Genomic DNA, 19,364 nt, shown 5'->3' on the forward strand with positions numbered 1-19,364 from the left:
AAACCAATCCATCCTCCAGGGTCTACTGACATCGCTCCTCTACTTTTCAACTGAATGAGCTTGTGTTATGGAACCACATGCTGGAGCAGATCAACTGTACTAGGACCAGGGAGACTCCCCAGAGCTCTCCTCCTGGTTGGAGAAGGACCTTCCCTAGGTCTGCCATTTCCAGAACCTCTGCACTGGAGAAGAGGAGGCAACCACCCTTTGGGAGGTAAATTCCCTCGACACTCATGTCAATTCAGGGAATTCTTTGGCGTTCTGCTTCGTCAACAGAAGTGATTCTTTGTCTCAAAGCATGTAAATCCTAAGTGGGTAGGTGTGATTTCCAGACCAGCCCGTCCCATTGAAACATAATATGAGTAAAGCAACTATACTCCAATTAAAAAAAAGTAGAACAGCAAAAAAAAAAAAAAAAGACAAAAAAGAAATACAATAAGAGCCACGTAGGCAATTCAAAAATTGTGAGTAGCCACATTAAGTAAAAAGAAACAGAAATATATTTAACAGTATATTTTATATAGCCTAACATATCAAAACTATTATCATTTCAACGTGTAATCAATATACAAATTATTCACAAGATATCGTGCATTCTTTTTTTCGTACCAAATCTTCGAAATTCCGTGTTACTCTGCACATACAGCACATCTCAATTCAGACTAGTTGAGTCTCAAGTGCTCAATGGCCATAGGTGGTCAGTGGCCACTGTATTGGACAACACGGTCCTAACTCAGATGCTCTGTGGAGAGCAAAGTGTCATGTTTCTAATGATAAAGAAAAACAAAAGAAAAAAATAAAAACAAAAAAATTTTTTAAACAATGAAAAAAAGAACATATTTCTTAAGACACATAATTAAAAGAATATACAACCCAGTGAAGAACAAAAAATGTTTTTCAAGTTCATATTCTTATATCCCACAAAAGGGTACCTTTCACTTCTGACTTTTAGTGCAAATGTACTTAGTCCTTCATTACGTCGAACACGCAGTTAAGCAGAACACCACGCTCCCACACTCAGGTGTTCTGTTTTGTTTTTTTAAACAGCCTGAGATATAATTTATGTACCATAAATTCACCTATTTAAAGTGTACAATTCAATGGGTTTTGGTATATTAGTCTTTTTTTTTAAACTTCGGTAAGACATAAAATTTGCCATTTTAACCATTTTTCAGTGTATAATTCAGTGGCATTAATTACATTCCCAACGTGGTACAACCCTTACCACTGTCTGTTCATCACCTCAAACAGAAACGCTAACCAGCCACACCTCGAAGGCAGGCCTCCTCTCCATTTTACTGAGAAAAGTGTTAAGGCCAAGTCAACTTCAGATGAAGAGGCTAGCAGCAATAACGCCAAACATCCCGCCACGAACATCACGGTGTCAGGACCAGGAGTGCTGCGCTGTGCTGGCAGAAATTTCCCAGCAACCTCCCCTCCTTCCCCTTTCTGAAGCTGGAAAGTTCCTAAGATAACATCTAGTTTCACAAAGTGTTTTGTAAGGCTGCGAGCACCTCAGCACAGTGTCTGCTCCCCTAGACTCAGTCTCCTGGTTTTCTAACCATAACATCAAACATTTTAAAGATGCCATTACTGTAATGGATGAAAGGGATATAACTCCACTCTAAATTTAAGCTAAAAACAAAGACGGGAAAAAATAAAATTCAAATTCTAATGCTCTTCTTTAACATTTGCTTCAAGCAAGAAAACGCTGCTTTACAGATTCTTTTTTTCACCAACCTTTCTTTCGTAAGTTCTCAAGGAAAAATAAAGTTCCAATGGATTTTTATAAGTTTTATTACGGTAAAACGAGGTGTAGAGAAAACATGTCAGAGTACCAAACCGGGGTAATTAATTCCAGTATAACCTCCTCACACCAGGCCAGCACTTGCAAGCAGATGTGTTGGCTAACTATTTCAGGTCAATCTGAGCACAATATTGAAAGTAACCTCCCATTCCTCAGAAGAGTCTGGCACGCAGCTTGCAATCTACAGCAGACAGCTTGGACACGTGGAAAAGCAGAATTTAACATCTCCTGATTTCCACTCTCCATTTATTTCCAAATCTTTGCATCAAAATAGGGGGAAAAATGCCCTCATAGTCACACATACACCATGGTAAGTATTAGCTGCTAAAATACAAGGTGAGGAAGCACTTTTAAACCCAGTTACCACAAATGTGTTTTGGGAACTTTCACCTTGTTTCTCATAAACTAGAAAGTGTACTTCGTGTTCCTTTTGATTTCTAATGACCGATGCATTTAAACTATTAACAATTCATTTCCAACACGTGTCCAATTCAGAGCTAGCAGCTGGACTATTTATTTTGCTAGCTGGTGGTGGAATTAAATACAGAGTCTTTGAAAACGTTTACAAGCTTTCCCTCTAACCTTCTGTGTACTTTCCAAACGAGGCTACTCTGATTTTTATTAGCTAAAGGTTTACATACTGCAATACTAACACTGTTACCTTCAAAATAAATTGTTTATAGCTCAGGTGAGGTTTAAAGCATTTTCCTCCCTGGAAGACTCTTGAGATGGAGGAGGAGAAACGCTGAACTGGTTCACTCTGGATCAACAATATTCCTTTGGGAGTCAAACAATATTCGGGCCACACAGATATGGATGCAGTCAGGGAAACCAGTTGTAAAAAGAGCTCTAGTCCTTTACAAAACCACGGGTTTCTTTCGCGAGCTCCCAATGCCTTATCATCGCAGGGTCACTATTCTCGTGGAGGGTCTAGAAACATCCTCCTAAGATTTTTTTTTTTTTGACACTAGCATTTTGACGTTGGAAGACAAGACATGAGCTTGGACCCCAGATGGATCTGGGTTCAAATCATGACTCCTTTGCTTATTAGCTACATAGTTTTGTTTTTTTTTTAAACCTTACAAAAGACTTTTTTTTTTTTAGCATGAAGAAAACACGCTCAGATTTGTTTTTGAGAAGCTACCTCTGGCAGCAGGGGGAAGGCAGACTGGAGCAGAGACCGGGGGCAGGAAAACCTGCTGGGCTACCATCGCTGTTCTCAAAGGGAGAAGACGGGCCTTAGAGGAAAGCAGAGGTGGTAGAGGCGGGAAGAAAAGATGTGAGAGACAGTTTCAGAGGTGAAATCGACTGCATTTAGTGACTGGCTGCAGATGTCTGACCTTAAAGATAAGCTGGGTGTTAACAACACCACCTAAGAAAGAACGTAAGGAGTGGAAGAGGTTGGTGGTGGAGGAGAATGAACTGAGTTTCAGACATACTACACTGGAAGCACCTCTCCCGGTGAAGATGCTGGGTGACGCTGGGAATGTAGATCTGGGACTGCAGAGAAATACAGCCTGAAACACGCTCAGCACCTACGCAAGGCTGAAGCCACAGGAGTGGATGAGGATACGGATTAGCCAAGCGGAAGAGGAGATGAGCTCAGCAAGTGCACACAGAGTAAGAGAAACCCGAAGACTCCAGGACCCGGAAGAGCCCAGGATTGAAGGGATGTTCCCCTGGTATGAGTCAGTCTGTACTCGATTCTGCGCCGCCTGTTATCACGATTTATCGGCATCGTGAAAACATACTGTCTCCCCGAGTAGATTAAAAACATAATGCTTTATACCCACTGCTTAAAGAGCGCCCAGACAGTAATAGGTAGGTAAAAGACACATATGGAGTTGAAATAGAAGAAACTAACACGGAGTCGAAAATTAGGCTTGGATTAAAAAGGGCCTTAAATATGGACCTTAGGAATTTTAGTGTCATCCATCAGACAATAAGACAAAGTTTTTCGACTACTGAAGTCATGCAACAAAAATAGTATCTTTAAAAGATTTATGAGGGAGTGGGTAGTAGGGTTGGAAGAAAAACAGAGATTCTGTAGCAACAGAACCCATTAGGAATTAACTGTGGGAATTGAGCCACTGGTCCCGGGGGAAAACTAAAGCCAAAAGAGATATAATCCATCCAGTTAACTGAATAGAACAACATGTATAGGTCCCAAAATGTTTGTCTTCAAACATATCCCACACCTCTGCCTTGCCAAAAAAGAGATAACCATAATAAACCCAAGGACTGCATGAAAGGTGAAGAAGAATGGGAAGAGGATATCTGCTTAGCTGTAAAAGAGACCTGGTACACACACAGATAGAAGGAAGAGGGGATGGGCATCTAAAATGATTATGATGCTGAAAAATATCAAACACACACACACCTGCTGAGGGTAAGATCACCTACATGCCTAGGACAGAATCTAGACCCTTCGTGCTACGCAGGTTTGAACCATCAGGATAACAATTATGATGGCAATGAACATAATACGGTGGATGATGAAGAATGGTCTGAAACGTCTGAGAGCTGAAAGACGTTTGGCCTGTATCACCGTGGTCGAGCCCTGGGACGTAGGGATACAAGCGGATGTGCGAAAGAAAAATCGGCATCGTGTGGACGCTGCCTCCCAAAATCTGTCCCTCCCCCACGTTAGCAGAAATGAAACGCACTCTCTGCGCAAGATATTGGTTCACAGTTTTCACGGGCTGACTCCTGGTTGGAATATAGAGCTGAGGTCAGAATTCTTGTGTCCTTTTTCCAGCCAAACTGATTTTAGGACAGGCAAGCAAGCACAGAATGCTCTTCCGTGCAATAAATATGAAAATACTTAACCTCCCTGGGGTATTAGGAAGCATAAATCATGTCTGTAAAGGCCCGTGACAAGCTGAAATGAAGAGCGTTAGAAGTTGAAGAATACAATGAGAAGGTCACTACGACGGCCCCGCACTGAATTCTTTGCATATAGCTGTACTATTAACTTAATGAGTTTTACGGTTTTGAAGGTATTCCTCAATAGCTAAGTATCAGGTTGCTTCAAGGGTCCATGACTCACTCATCGGTCAAAATGTGCTACAGACTCCAACATTTATCGGCTGGCTCAAAATCGCTAGTTTCTTTCCTTATTTATTTTTTTAAAGTACTTCTTAGAGGAGCCATTAACAAGAGGATTCACTAGTCAGGGCCTCAAATGACTTGCAGCTGGGAGATCCAACCGCAAGCATGAATTCAGTTGTAAGGTGTTAAGGATTACAGGGAAGGGATGTGGGGAGAAATGGGCCCAAGTGGAGAGTAAGAAGCGTGCGGGTTACCTTTTAATTGCTTTTTCAGTGAACGAATAAAATCGTGCGAGTCTGAAAACAGCAGCCTTTTCGGTGCACGCCAGAGCTGACTCAGGTAATATTAAGTACAAGTTATATAAATCATAGCTAAATGTTTACTCTTCATAAATTTATTTCACGTTAGGCCTGGTTAGTTTGTCACACCTGTTACACAGGTAAACTAGCTACTGTGCCCTTTAACAGATATTAATCCAATGAATGCCATACCTGTTAGACCAGGCCTTGAACCTAGGAGCAATCAGTTGTGTCTTCCCAATTCCATATTCTCTCTTCACCTTTTCACTGTCAATCAAAGAAACAGCTGGAAGAGCTCTGAGTCATCACTTTGCAACTTTGGGAAAGTCCATCCACTTGCCGAACCTAGGAATCTTCTCTCAAATGCTCCCAGCTTCCTTTTCACTTGCAGCCACTGCAATGGTTCTATGATTACCTTTAATCATTAGCAAGTGCTTCCTAAGTAAAAAACCAAAGCTGGTACGCACGGGTCCTGCCCTGGCTTCTGGAGTAAAGTAAAACAAAGCCTATTTCTACTTTAAAACGTTGATAATCCCTCCTTTACAATACACTCCCCCCACCCTCCCTTAAATACCTGGGCCCTTGCAAATCAAAGTGTGATCCAAGGATCAGGAGTTTTGGCATCTCTGGAAGCTTGTCAGAGATGCAGACTCTCAGGCCCCACCCCAGATCTCCTGACTCAGAATCTGAATTTTAACAAGATTCCCAGGTAATCCACATGCACGTTAAGGTTTGGGAAACACTGCTTTAGCCCAGGGGTTGATCAGCATTTTCTGCAATGGGCCAGATGGTAAATATTTTAGGCTTTGCAGGCCATATGTCTCTGTCGGAACTACTCAACTCTGAGTAGTTATAGCGCAAAAGCAACCACAGATGATGTGTCATCAAGCGAGCAAGGCTGTATTCAAAATAGAAAAAACTTTATAGACACTGAAGTTTGAATTTCATATAATTTTCACATGTCATGAAAGAATATTCTGCTTTTGGGTCTTTATGACCATTTGAAAATATAAAAACCTGCATTCTTAGCTTGTGTACTGTACAAAAACGGGCAGTGGGCCTTGGTTTACTGAGCCTTACCCTGTGCCCGGGTGCTTCACAGCACATTATTTGCCAGTTCCACCAGGGCTTGGTCCCCAACTGTAGGTAAATGCATTTCAGTTCCTTAATGTGGCATGTGTAACGATCAAATACAACGAACGATTTTGTCAACAACACAGAGTAGAATAGCAAGACCATTATTTCTTTTGATTCTAACAAGGTATTTCTTCTAATGTAGACCAATGCTCAACACAATACTTATTTTAACATAGCAGCATACAACACAGCTGGACGATAAAGGCTTTTTTTTTTTAAAGAATTTCACTTTTTATTTATTTATTTATTTATTTTTGGCTGTGTTGGGTCTTCGTTTCTGTGCGAGGGCTTTCTCTAGTTGCGGCAAGCGGGAGCCACTCCTCATCGCGGTGCACGGGCCTCTCACTATCGCGGCCTCTCTTGTTGCAGAGCACAGGCTCCAGACGCGCAGGCTCAGCAGTTGTGGCTCACGGGCCTAGTTGCTCAGCGGCATGTGGGATCTTCCCAGACCAGGGCTCGAACCCGTGTCCCCTGCATTGGCAGGCAGACCCTCAACCACTGCGCCACCAGGGAAGCCCCGATAAAGGGTTTTATCATTTTGCAAAATGCACTTTTATCTTCAACAGCCATATCTTCTCCACACTATAATAATTGATGGTTCCTATCACTACTATATTTTCCTCCGTGTAAATTCTATAAGTTTTACCAGGAAAGCACCATCGATATTCCTTTCTGATGGGATGAGAGGCAGGCCTGGAGCTGGAATGTACTGCCATACAGTACCATTAAAAAAATTCTCACCAAAATGTCCCCCCTGTGTCCATGAAAAATAAAGACACATGGCAAAGGGTATTCTGTTAAGTCCCACTGCACGTGGGATTTTTTTCACACCTTGGTCAGGATGGATAAGGGAAAGCTGGAGGCTAAGTATGGTGCAGACATAAACTAGCCCATGTCCAGAACCCTGGAAAATCTCAGCAGGAAAGGGACAGAAAGAAGGGACCTCAGGAAGGAAAGAGTTGAGAGTTACTTTCACAATCTAATGGCTTCCCAACCTGAGTTGCTCCCTGAGATGCTAAAGGGGGAAACACTGCAGTAGATGACTTTAAAGATATTTTCTAACTCTGAAATGTGAAGATTTGACACCAGTACTGTTACTTATCTAGTTAGACGGGCTTAGAGTCTGGGAGTGATCTCTTATTCATCCCTTGCCCTTAGACTTCCCTTCGGATCCATCATCAAAGCTTGTGGATTCCTCCTTTTTCTCTCTCTCAAATGTACCCCTCTTTCCATTCTTACCATCATCATCCTAGTTAATCCTTCACCCCAAATTTACTGTTGTCTCCAACTGAACACCGATGTCCACAGTATTTCACAACACTGCCCAATTAAATCCGCAATAACCCTTTTTTTTTTTTTTTTTTTTTTTACTGTCACTGTCACTCTAAACAATCTTCAGTAGTTTCCCAATACTTAAAACATTAGCCCCATGTCCTAGGTGCTCTCCAGTCTTCCCAAAGCCATCATCCCGTCCTCCTTCACGGCATTACGACTGACCTCCTCTCCATCTCCAGCACCCAGGGGCAGATTTCACTCCTGTGCCTCAATGCTTCCCACTTGCTTCCCTCACCCCCGAGCTGGGCTCAACATTTCCACCCCAGACCAAAAAGGAGGCATAAAGACATATTCAAATAATTAACAATCCTGACTAGGGAAAGGCAAATGCTAATAGGGGTATGACAGAATAGAACAGATTAAAAAGAGAAAAGACGTGAGAAATTTAATCATCATTGGACCTTGTTCTCCCGATTTTCCTCAAACCCCTCTGGCTGCGGCTCCACGCCGTCCACCCAACAGGTAACAGGGGATCCTCGAACTCTGTCCTATCTACGTTCAGTACCGTGACCTTGATCACCATGCGTACATTGACCCCCCCCAGATGTAAATTTCAAGTTCATAGCTCTCCCCTGAGCTCCAGACTCAAGAGAAGCTCATACTCTTTCTGACATCCCCAACTTGAGAGTAACTTGAGCACCTTGGAACGCAGTGTCTTCTCCCTCTACCTCCATGAAACTTCTCCTTCCCGTTTGCCCTGGATCAGAGTAAACGGTACTGGCTTCTCTGCAGCTGCACAAACCAGAAGCCAATCAATCCCGACGTCCTGCTGACTTTATCTCCTTTCAAATCTGTCCACTTCTCTCAATATCTTCCCTCAACCCCAATCATTCCAGGCCAGCCCAACATCAGCTCATGATTAAACTATTTCAAACCATCTCCTAACTGGTTTCCCCTTGTATAATCCTGACCCCCTGCTGCCCACCACCCATGCTACCTGGAAGTCATCTTTCCTTTATGGTCATCTTGGAGCAACAGAGGGGATAAAGTCAGGGTGGTGGGAGGTAAGCACTGTCTCCACGTGGTGTAAGCAAGCAGCAGTGGTGGTGTGTTAGTGGATCAGATTCCTGAGGACATATGAAATATCCTCTTGGGACTCACCAAAATATTTAAAGACGGGAGTGAGGGAGATTTGGACATTAATGTTCATGTAAATTCATTTATACTCAAAAGCTGCTGAAATCAGGAGATGTTCTGGCTATAGACTGATAACTGTTTAGATAATCCCATAGATGAAAGAGCCAAGGGGGCTATGGAGAGTTACTTGGATGTTTGATAACAATCATAGCAGTTAATATTGAAGAAGATAATCACTCCCTTCTGTAATCCTTGTACATCACCTTCAGAGGGCAGGTTTGGGGGCTGGGAGGATCATATATCCCACCCAAGAGGGCCACACCACTACTCTTATGAGTTGGGAATATTCGTGTTTGAATAATTAAATTAACTATTGAAAGCAGCTGTAGGGTCTTCAATTGTTTTCTCTTGGCCAAAACAGAACTTAAGACTGATTCACTCATTTATTAAGCACATACTGGGTGCCTAGTATGGGTACGCGGAGAGCACAAAGATGGGCCGCACAGAGTCTCTACCCTAAAGGAACGTGAGATCTAGCAATGTGGTACAGTCTGCTTCAGTTTCACGTGGAATATGCTACTGGAACGTACCAGAAGCTCCTCTACGGCTCAAGGAGAATGGCCCAGCTGAGCAGAAATTTGAGGCCAAAGTGATTTCTACTCTTCCAGAGTTCCCCCTTCCTTCTATCCCATCTACCTTATTTTTGCTAGCTCCTCCATGCGTCTGGAGAGCCCTGCTCTCTAGGGAGTAATGAGGTACCCCACACCTACACTGACCAAGGTGCAAAACATCCCATTACTCCTTTATACTTCTTGTACTAAGTGACCACAGAATCTGTTTATCCAGTGTGCTAACATGATCATAGACAAGAAAGAACAATAGTATGTGTTACTAAATCCCCCCCACAAAAGATAGACAGCTTTTCTTTTTGACCCTTCTTCAAAGTGTTCCACTTTGCTTCCCCCATCCACGAATATTTTCCTCACCCGTTATCATTCATTCACTCACACATACCCTAAATATACCATAGCACTGTAGCATCGCTAGTGCAACCCCAGAAGACCTTCCTAACGCTTCTGCTCTCCATCCAGAGGTCCTCAACTCCATTCCTCATTCACATAACCTTTCACACATTCTTAGCTACTTCTTCAGTTCTGCCAACTCAAAGCCCTGCTCCTACGCCTGGTTTCTGGGCTACACTGGCACCTCTTTGCCCAAGTGAACTTGAAGAAAGGTCTCTTAAGTTCACAACTGCCAACACATTGTTTCGATCAGCACGGATTCAGTGGAATTATTTGCTGTCTACACCTGGTCAGTCCACCTTAATTAATAATAATATAATAATAATAGTAAACCTCAAAAGTTTTGTAGCCATTTTCACAGCACTATCACAAAGCCTGGCTTCACCTGGAGCCTGGGGAAGTTAATTAAAATCTTAAACCCCAGGATCTTTTTATATTGAAGTGAGAAGTCTCCAGAGATGGTATAACAAGTACCATGAGCACATCATCTCGACAAAAGAAAAACAAAGGTATTTACTGCGTTGGTGTGTGAATACATACACAAATGGATTCTTCTTCTTTGACGGTAACTTCCTGACAGCTCAGAACAATTTCCTTAGGATACCGGCTATGGATATTTGCCTGGAGTTTTCAATAGCTGGCTGTGTAAAGGGAGACACACTTTTTGTCTCCCCCCACCCCCGAAAAGAATGGAAACAGACTCTTTCTTTCAAAAGTTGGCAGAGATACGTGGCAGAGGGGTCCAGCTCATTTGTAGAGGCAAACATGCTGCCGCCCAACACAGATTGATCACCAGCTGGGAAGCAAGTCATTCTGCTGTAGGTTCACAGAAACTTTGGCTCTTTGCTGCTCTGCTGACCATCAGCAACAGATTGACGTGCAACTCTTTGAGCGGAGAAGCTGGCTACAGAGGAGAACTCAGGGGCGCTACACAGGTTGCAAGTGTATTATTCACGCACTCCCTGCCTGGAAAAATGCAAGTTCCCCACCTTTCTGACCTGGGCTTGGAGAACCGTGAGGGCCTGAGTTTGCTTTGTGACTTGGAAGGCTGCTTTTATGGCCTTCCAGAGCAACAGAAAAAAATGAATCCTACTGGCACTTTCCAACGAAATGCCAAAATCCACGAAGAGAAATGACCAAGGAGCACTTTTTTTTTTTTCCATTTCCCACTGCGAGTGAGAAAGAAGAGACAAGATATTTCATGTCCCTGTTAAAGAGTCTGTTTTGCAAAAACAAATGAAGTACAGCTTGTTATGCCCTTTGTAGCGAGGGTCTCGAAAAAGAACACACGTTGCTGTGATTCTTTAAGGATGGGGAGGAGAGTCAAACTCCCAAAAAAAAAAAAGCTTTAAAGCACCATGCAGCAAGCAGGCAAGGCATATTTACTTGTTTTAAGAAAATTGGTACCCAAGTGACACACTGGAAAAATAGATCAACCTGCTGATGAGTTTTATTTTGTGTAAGTTTATTAACTTTTCCAATTATTTTGCACTTTTAAAAAACTGTAACATGCTTCCCACCTACTACTTTTTAAACCACTATGATACTTTAGGTACCTTAATATTTCAATAGTTGTTTCCTGCACTTGTTTTCCATCAGCTTCCACTAACAGACATTTTAACCAAAAACAATTAGCACAAAAAAATGCTGTCATTACATGGGTAGGGATTCTCTTGTTCACCAGAGTATGGCTGAAGCCTAGAAGAATGCCTGGCATGTAGTAGATCCTCACTGAATATTGCTGACTGACTATTTGCTGGAAGCCAACTTACAACACCATTACTTACTAATAGATGGTTCACCAACAAAATTCCATCAGCAATTTTCTCACAAATTTCAAAAGCCATCTCAATGAAGAAAACACCATCATGACTGTACCGTTTCTGCTATTACCACTTGGCCCACTGTTGAAACTATTAAATTAAAGCTGAATATAAAGAAGACATTTAGCCCATGGGATTAATTTCTGCAAAGCTAGTGAGAGGGAGGAAGCAAACTACTGTTTTCCTTTTCATGGGAGTGCTGCATGGGTTTACTCTGCACAAAGATAGAAAGGAATAAATATGTAGTATAGTTAATGATGGGGAGAAGCAACAGCTTTTTGGCAGGAGTACAAAGCCAGGAAATTTAGCACTTTCCAGAGAGTTGCATATGCTTTTCAGTGAGAAGGTTTGTGATAGCACTTCCTCATGAAATGCCAAAATCCACACCGAGAATGACCGAGGAGTCGTTTTTTTCCATTTTCCCACTGAGAGTGAGATAGAAGATACGTGATGTTTCATGTCACCGCCAAACAGTTTGTTTTGTAACAATATATGAGGAGAGACAGCTTATTACACCACCTGTACTATACTATTTGTTAGCATTTTAATAGGCAATTAATCTGGATTGGATAGGCTTTAAGATTTTTATTTTTTGGCACATATGCTCAAGCTATTATGTTGTAAATCTCAACCATTTCAGCAAATGTCATCCTGACCATTCCCTACTGCATAGAACACTACCAGTGAAATAGTCAAGGTCAGGAACTTGGATTCTTTACCCACTGTATTCAGGAAAACCAATTTATTGTTCTGTCTCAGTAAAGAGGGGTGATTTCTTTGGGGCCTATATCATATTGGCAGTCAATCTAGAAAACTTATAATTACTTTTAGGCAATGGGGGTTTTGGTAAGTACATTAATCTGTCTCTGTGAATTTAAACACATACCCTATAGCTGTAACTATGATAAAATTCCGAGTTCAACATTTTATATTACTTTTCAGGAATGAAGTGTGTGCTTAGTATGTCTGAATGGTGTGCAAAATCTAACACAAATCAAGAGTATGTCTTCGCAATGGGGGTAAAAATCTTAGGAAGGTCCTGACGTGTCTTTAAAGCAGCCTTCATGCTGAATGGTCCTGGTTTGGCAAGTTAATTATTAAAGCAATATTTAATTGTGTTTGGTAATTACTACAAATCATTATTTAAACTAAACTAAATTTAAGCACTTTCTAGAGTATAAAAATATAGGTGAATCTGCCCACTTGCTAAAATCTACTTGTAACCCCCTGTACCAAAACAATATTCAGGGCATGTCCCCAGTCATTCCTGGACATGCACAGAATGAAAAATTTGAGGCATGTGACATGCACGTCCCCAGCTGAGGTGAAACAAGACGATACTCTGCCTTCTTATTTCAGCTCTCATACCGTAAACAAGCGTCTGCATCCTGGTCTACCTAGTGCCACGTTCTCCACATTTTTTGCACTTTTTGTTGGTGATTTTTGCTTGTTTGGAATGGCCCCCAAGCATAGGCTGTGATGTGCCTCCTGGAGAAAATGCATGTATTAGATCAGCTTTGTTTGGGCTGTTGACCGTGAGTTCAATGTTAATGAATCAACAAAATATATTAAATAATGTGTCTTTAAACAGAAACACACTGAAGACAAGATTACATGTTGATCAGCTGACAAAAATGTCGAGACCAGAGTCTCCTGGGAACCTTACCTGGTATTCCCCCCGGCGGCAATGGTTCCGTAATCACCATTCAGTGTTCATGGTGACTTTGTAGACCACAAACACCATAAATACGGTAATGAGAAATGACTAATTTTTTTTAAAAAATGATCTTAATACAAAATTTTCACCCTTAAGAGAAAGGTTTTGCCTTTGAAGGGTAAGGGTAAGTGCTCTACATTATAAAAAGTATTAACAAAACCAATGTTTAGGGCTTCCCTGGTGGCGCAGTGGTTGAGAATCTGCCTGCCAATGCAGGGGACACGGGTTCGAGCCCTGGTCTGGGAAGATCCCACATGCCGCGGAGCAACTAGGCCCGTGAGCCACAATTACTGAGCCTGCGTGTCTGGAGCCTGTGCTCCGCAACAGGAGAGGCCGCGACAGTGAGAGGCCCGCGCACCGCGATGAAGAGTGGCCCCCACTCGCCGCAACTGGAGAAAGTCCTCGCACAGAAACGAACACCCAACACAGCCATAAATAAATAAATAAATAAATAAATAAATAAATAAAATAAAATAAAAAAACAATGTTTAAAGACATTAAAAATGGTTAAAATTTCTGTAAAGAGACAATACCAAGTGCTGGGAAGAATGAGGTGCAACTGAAATTCTCACACACGTGGGTGGGGATGCAAATGGTTCAGTCACTTTGGAAAACAGCTTGTCAGTTTCTTTGAAAACTAAACATATGCTTAATGGTATAAACTGGAAATCCCAAGAAAAGTAAAAACATTCATTCACAGAAAAACCTAAATGCAAATGTTTGCAGCAGCTTGATTCAAAGTTGCCAAATCAACCCAATGTCCTTCAACTGGTGAATGAAAAAACAAACTGTGTTTTCATAGCAGCACTATTCACAATTGCCAAGACAGGGAAGCAACCTAAACGTCCACCAACAGACGAATACTGCTTAGCTATAAAAAAGGGGAAATAATGCCACTTGCATCAACATGGATGGACCTAGAGATTATCATACTAAGTAAATCAGAGAGAGAAAGACAAATATCATATGATATCACTTATATGTGGAATCTAAAAAAATGATACATTTTTGTAAATGTTATTTACGAAACAGAAACAGACTTATAGACATAGAAAACAAACTTATGGTTACCAAAGGGGAAAGGGGAGGGGAAGGATAAATTAGAAGTTTGGGATTAACAGATATACACTACTATATATAAAACAACAAGGACCCACTGTATAGCATAGGAAACTATATTCAATATCTTGTAATAACTTATAATGTAAAATAATCTGAGATATATATATGTTTGTGTGTGTGTGTGTGTGTATATATATATATATAAAACTGAACCACTTCGCTGTACACCTGAAACTAACACACCATTGTAAATCAACTATACTTCAATAAATTTTTTAGGAGAGAAATTGTGGTACAGCGATACAGTGGGATACAATGGAATACTCTTCAGCAGTGAAAAAGAACAAACTACTGATACAAGCAACAGTATGGATGAAGCTCAAATGCCTTTATGCTCCGTGAAAGTAGCAGATACAGAAGCTACACACTGCACGACTCCATTTCTATTCCAGTTTGGAAAAGGCAACCCTGTAAGGACAGAAGACACATCAGTGATGCTCAGGGGCTGGGATGGAAGGAGGAGCTGACCATAAAGGGGCGCGAGAGAACGTTCTGGGGTGATGGACCTGCTCCGTGTCGTGACTATACATGTTTATCAAAACTCAAAGAACTGTTGCCCCCAAAAGGACAAACTTTATGTAAATCAGTACTCAACAAACCTAACACACACACAAAGGTAACAAAGGACAATAATGCTTTAACATTAGACATTCCTTCAAATTCTCCTCTGATTTTTACCAGTGTTCACAGGTACACTTTACCTAGCATCACACAGATGGATGCTTTGTTTTTTTTTAAAAATCTGATGCATGTTGCCACTCCGGCAAAGACCAGCATGATGATCTGGCAAGGTAAGACCCCTTTCATCAGCTTCAAATCCACGTCTTTTTTAAGCTCCTGCAGCAGCACTTCTCATGAAGCAGTTTTATTTCTTGGTGGCCTCAGTATTTCGTGCATGGATCTGCTCTTAACCACCAATGGAGGAAACCCAACTGACATCCTGAAACAAGGCCTCTTAGTGGCCTTCCGCTAGGAGAGAAACCTTCGCCCCGCTTCCAACAACAGAACGAACATTTGGAAGCAGGGGCTGTGTACCAGGCCTGTGCTCAGCACTGGAGATTCAAGAATGAATCAGACAGCCTGCCTTTTTCACTTCCTCACTGTATCTTAAAGCAAGGGTGACCTTCATCCCTCAAACCTTCTGGCGTGAGTTAGATTTTAGAAATCTCTCCTCTGTTTATACCATCTCTCCCAGCATTTATCTTCTGAATTATTCACTTTTCCCAGATCTAATTCTCACTGTAATCCCATTTTACTTCTTAAAGTTTGACTCAAAGTAGTCCAAGCTGATTCTGCTTAAGTTCATCTTCTTGTGGAGAAAAAACAGGGTCACACAAGTCAATGTCATCTCATCTTTTCATCTCACACTTTGTCACTATGGAGATAGACAGTCCCAGTGTGAGAACTTACACAAGGTATTATTTTAATGTTTGATGGAATCTCCAAACTAAGCACTAATTCCCTTTGGGTACAATGGTTTTCATAATTTTTCTAAATAAAATGGTGCCTCTGACATGTATCTGGCCCCTGCTAGAGTTCATGGTTTCTAGTGGCTTGTAGAACTTAAAATATTATATACTTTCTGACAGGTAAAAGTAACTAGAACCTCTATTCCAAGAGTTATAATTTAGTTCCCATAATATATATGTCCAAATTACTTTTATAATTCTATAAACAAACCCATCTCTAAGTTTTCCTTTCAATGAAAAATGAGTATTTAAGGAAGAATGGAAAAATAACCAAGGTGTTAGGTTTTTCCACCAAACAAATCAATGACTTTTGATTACTTCATAAGAAACAAATGCATAATTTAAATATACAAATACATACATACACTCACAGATACATACACACACAGTCCCTGGATTCTTAAGAAAACTAAAGTTTCACTGCTTAGACAATTTGAGTTTGATGGTTTGCTTCTTTTTTCTTATTTGGTTTAATTCAAGCTATATCTGATGTATGCTTTTCTCTTAACCCGATTAAGTTACCTTGATGATTCACCTTTAAAATACAGAAGCAACTGATTGCAGTCTCTCTTAACACAAGGGGCATGAATTGTTCTGTTGGGGTCAAATAATAATGAGTAACTATAAGATATGTCCTGATGGCATTTTCATCATTATGACCGGGCTGGTATGTGACTCAAATTATAGTTACTCAGCAGTAACTATAACTCAATCTTGTGTCTTCTTTGATGTTTTAAGTATCTGAAATCATTTTTACCCCAGACACTCCTGTACCTGAGAGCTTCTTGGTGGAGCCTTTGTCTTGCCGAGAAATACCTGAAACGATTAGCTCTATCTTCCCTTCTTTCAAACACAAGAGCGCTTGTGGGGAAGAAAACTGATGCTGGAAGAAGGCGGGAGAAGAGGGGAAAAAATTCTCTTCAATCTTGAGTGGAATTTAGATACCAAATACAGAAGAAGAAAAAATGTCTCTGCTCAACTAGAAGTTAAATATAAATGTTTCTATTTCTAAACACTGGTTCTTAGTCAAGTATGCTGCTTCCTGGGAGAGGGAATTAGTCCTTTAAAACACCCTGCAGCTCTGTAAGGTTCAGATGGGTGGGAGTACCCAACTTTGGGGGTTGATGCTGAGCCTGATGAAGTACAAGCAAAGAAATGGACACACGGGGCACAGGGCCCTGCCAGACGACAGTGGCTCTCTGGATGACGGCGGCAGACAACTAGGGCCTATTGGATATAAGTGAGCACGTGGAAAGATCAACTGGTACAAGGTCCTGTTCCCTGATGAGCATTCCCGACGACTGAACTTCTGTGCCCCTTCAGCTGTCGATGACTTCAAGTTTAAAATCCACTTGGGGACTTCTCTGGTGGCGCAGTGGTTAAGAATCCGCCTGCCAATGCAGGGGACACGGGTTCAAGCCCTGGGCCGGGAAGATCCCACATGCCACAGAGCACCTAAGCCCGTGTGCCACAACTACTGGGCCTGCGCTCTAGAGCCCACGAGCCACAACTACTGAGCCCGCGCGCCACAACTACTGAAGTCCACGCACTCTAGGACCCGCGTGCTGCAACTACTGAGCCTGCGTGCTGCAACTACTGAAGCCTGTGCGCCTAGAGCCCGTGCTCCGCAACAAGAGAAGCCACCGCAATGAGAAGCCCGCGCACCGCAGTGAAGACCCAACACAGCCAAAAATAAATAATTTTTTTTTAATTAAAAAAAAATAAAATCCACTCGGGAACTCTCAAATCACTAAGTTTCCCAGCAGGGTGGGCTGGACCTCATTTCTAGGGCCCAATGTGGCTAGAAATGGGGGTGGGGATCCAAAAGGTTAATTTCCTAAGCCCTGAAAATCACTGATACTGGTTCATCATGTAGGTTCATCCAATGCACTGTAAAACTCAGGGGAAACCAAGAAAGCTGCCACACCAATAGTAAAAAAAAAAAAAAAAAAAAAAAGAAAAAAAAAAAAAAGAAAAAAAGAAAAAATGTTGACTCCGTGGAGAAAATATCAACACTATTGTTATTAACACTGACGATGCTCTAGTGGTCATACAGACCGTGAAAAATATACGTGTTCAGATCTGAATCAGATAGGAAGATGGACACTACACGTAGCACCTTCAAACAGCACTTTATAACTCCTCTTATTCTCCTTTCTTAGGAAATACTGTAATTCTCTGTTCCCAATGCTGTCTTTGCCACTAGAGTGTAAATTCCTTGGAGGGGACGTGGGTAAGAAGGGCAAAAGGACATATTCCAATGTATCTGTGTACCCTGCACTTAGCACAGTGCGACTAGTGGATGTTGGATAAATGTTTGTTGTATCAATAAATAAAACGTGCCATGCATCTCTTGCTCTCCTGAAAAGACTTACTGTTAAGACCCGCCAGTCCCAACCAAGAGGGATGACAGGGGAGTGTGAATTGCAACTGAAGAAGAATGGGTCGGCTGCAAGACACTGCTCTAATATGGTTTTTGGTGACAAAACCGCGGATGTCAAAGATGCAATGGAGAAGTTTGAATAAGACTGTTTGATGAAATTAAAGGGAAAAAAGACTACATTTCTAAATATTTTTCCAAGTTATTTCAAATATATATAATAAATTTAATATCATAAGTAGACAACTGATTATTTCAACTAGAGCCCTAAAATACATATTCCAAGTTGGGCAAGAAATTTGGTAGGAAGGTGGGGTCTTCTTTTTGGAAATACAGGAATTATCTTATATTCAGGGATACAAGCATAGATAAATGAGAGTGAAAGCTTTGGGGGACACCAGAGAAAGCATGGCAAGGAAAATATTTTGACATGTTGGTAGGGAAAAAAAAAAAAGCACAAACGAAAAGAACACAATGTAGTAAGGAATTAAAATAGTAGTTGAAGAAAAAATAGGACGATTTTGACTATGGTATCATGAAGGGAAGGATAGGGGAGGAGGAACCCAACACGGACAGGAATACAGACACTTCAGTAACGCAGTCAATGTACTCTGCAGACACCACGTGACAACACTGTTCACAAAGTGGGATAAACTATACACACACAGCCTTTTATCCAAGACGCTCTTAAAATTATTCACAAAACTTTACAGTTTGCAACTAGAAGGGAAAGTCTATGACCACTAAGTCTAATTATGGTTCTGACCATTTCTCATATGAAAAACTGTACCAAGAGTCCTCTGTGGGATACTGCACCATCCCCCATCTGGGATTTAGGGGTACAGTTTACTATCCCCAGCACAGCCTCTCCCTGCCCTAACAACACAACGGTGGTCCACACAGTCTCCAGATCCTGGGAAGGCCTGTCACGACCAAGGATGTTAAGTATTGAATATATTAAACAAGCAAACCTTTAGAGGAGGTCCTTGCTAGACAGGCAGGGCTGGGTGTCATGATACGAGAAGCACTGTTTTCCCGTGGATATGAGATTTATCTGCCATAGAAAACCAGTTCACTGGTGAAGGGGGAAGGAGGGGGAGGAAGCATGTGTACTTGGCGGGGGGC

General features: G+C 41.6%; 1 protein-coding gene and 2 long non-coding RNA genes across 8 annotated transcripts in view; 1 reads left to right on the top strand and 2 right to left on the bottom strand.

Annotated features, from left to right (window-relative positions):
- The window catches only part of LOC309650306, a 394,390-nt gene extending 383,270 nt beyond the window's left edge, over nt 1-11,120 (top strand). The window contains exon 2 of the long non-coding RNA XR_014257520.1: nt 6,581-11,120. This is a non-coding gene — a long non-coding RNA (uncharacterized lncRNA). The remainder of the gene's footprint in view (nt 1-6,580) is intronic.
- STX8 (syntaxin 8) overlaps nt 1-19,364 on the bottom strand; it is a 242,079-nt gene that overhangs the window by 134,986 nt on the left and 87,729 nt on the right. The window lies entirely within an intron of this gene.
- On the bottom strand, nt 501-19,322 carry LOC309650299. The gene is made up of 2 exons (XR_014257513.1): nt 16,634-19,322; nt 501-767 (listed from the first exon to the last, which is right to left on the bottom strand). It is a non-coding gene; the product is annotated as an uncharacterized lncRNA (long non-coding RNA).

The sequence above is a fragment of the Balaenoptera physalus genome (genome assembly GCF_965194825.1).
Source record: "Balaenoptera physalus genome assembly, chromosome: 20".
Taxonomy (NCBI): Eukaryota; Metazoa; Chordata; class Mammalia; order Artiodactyla; family Balaenopteridae; genus Balaenoptera; species Balaenoptera physalus.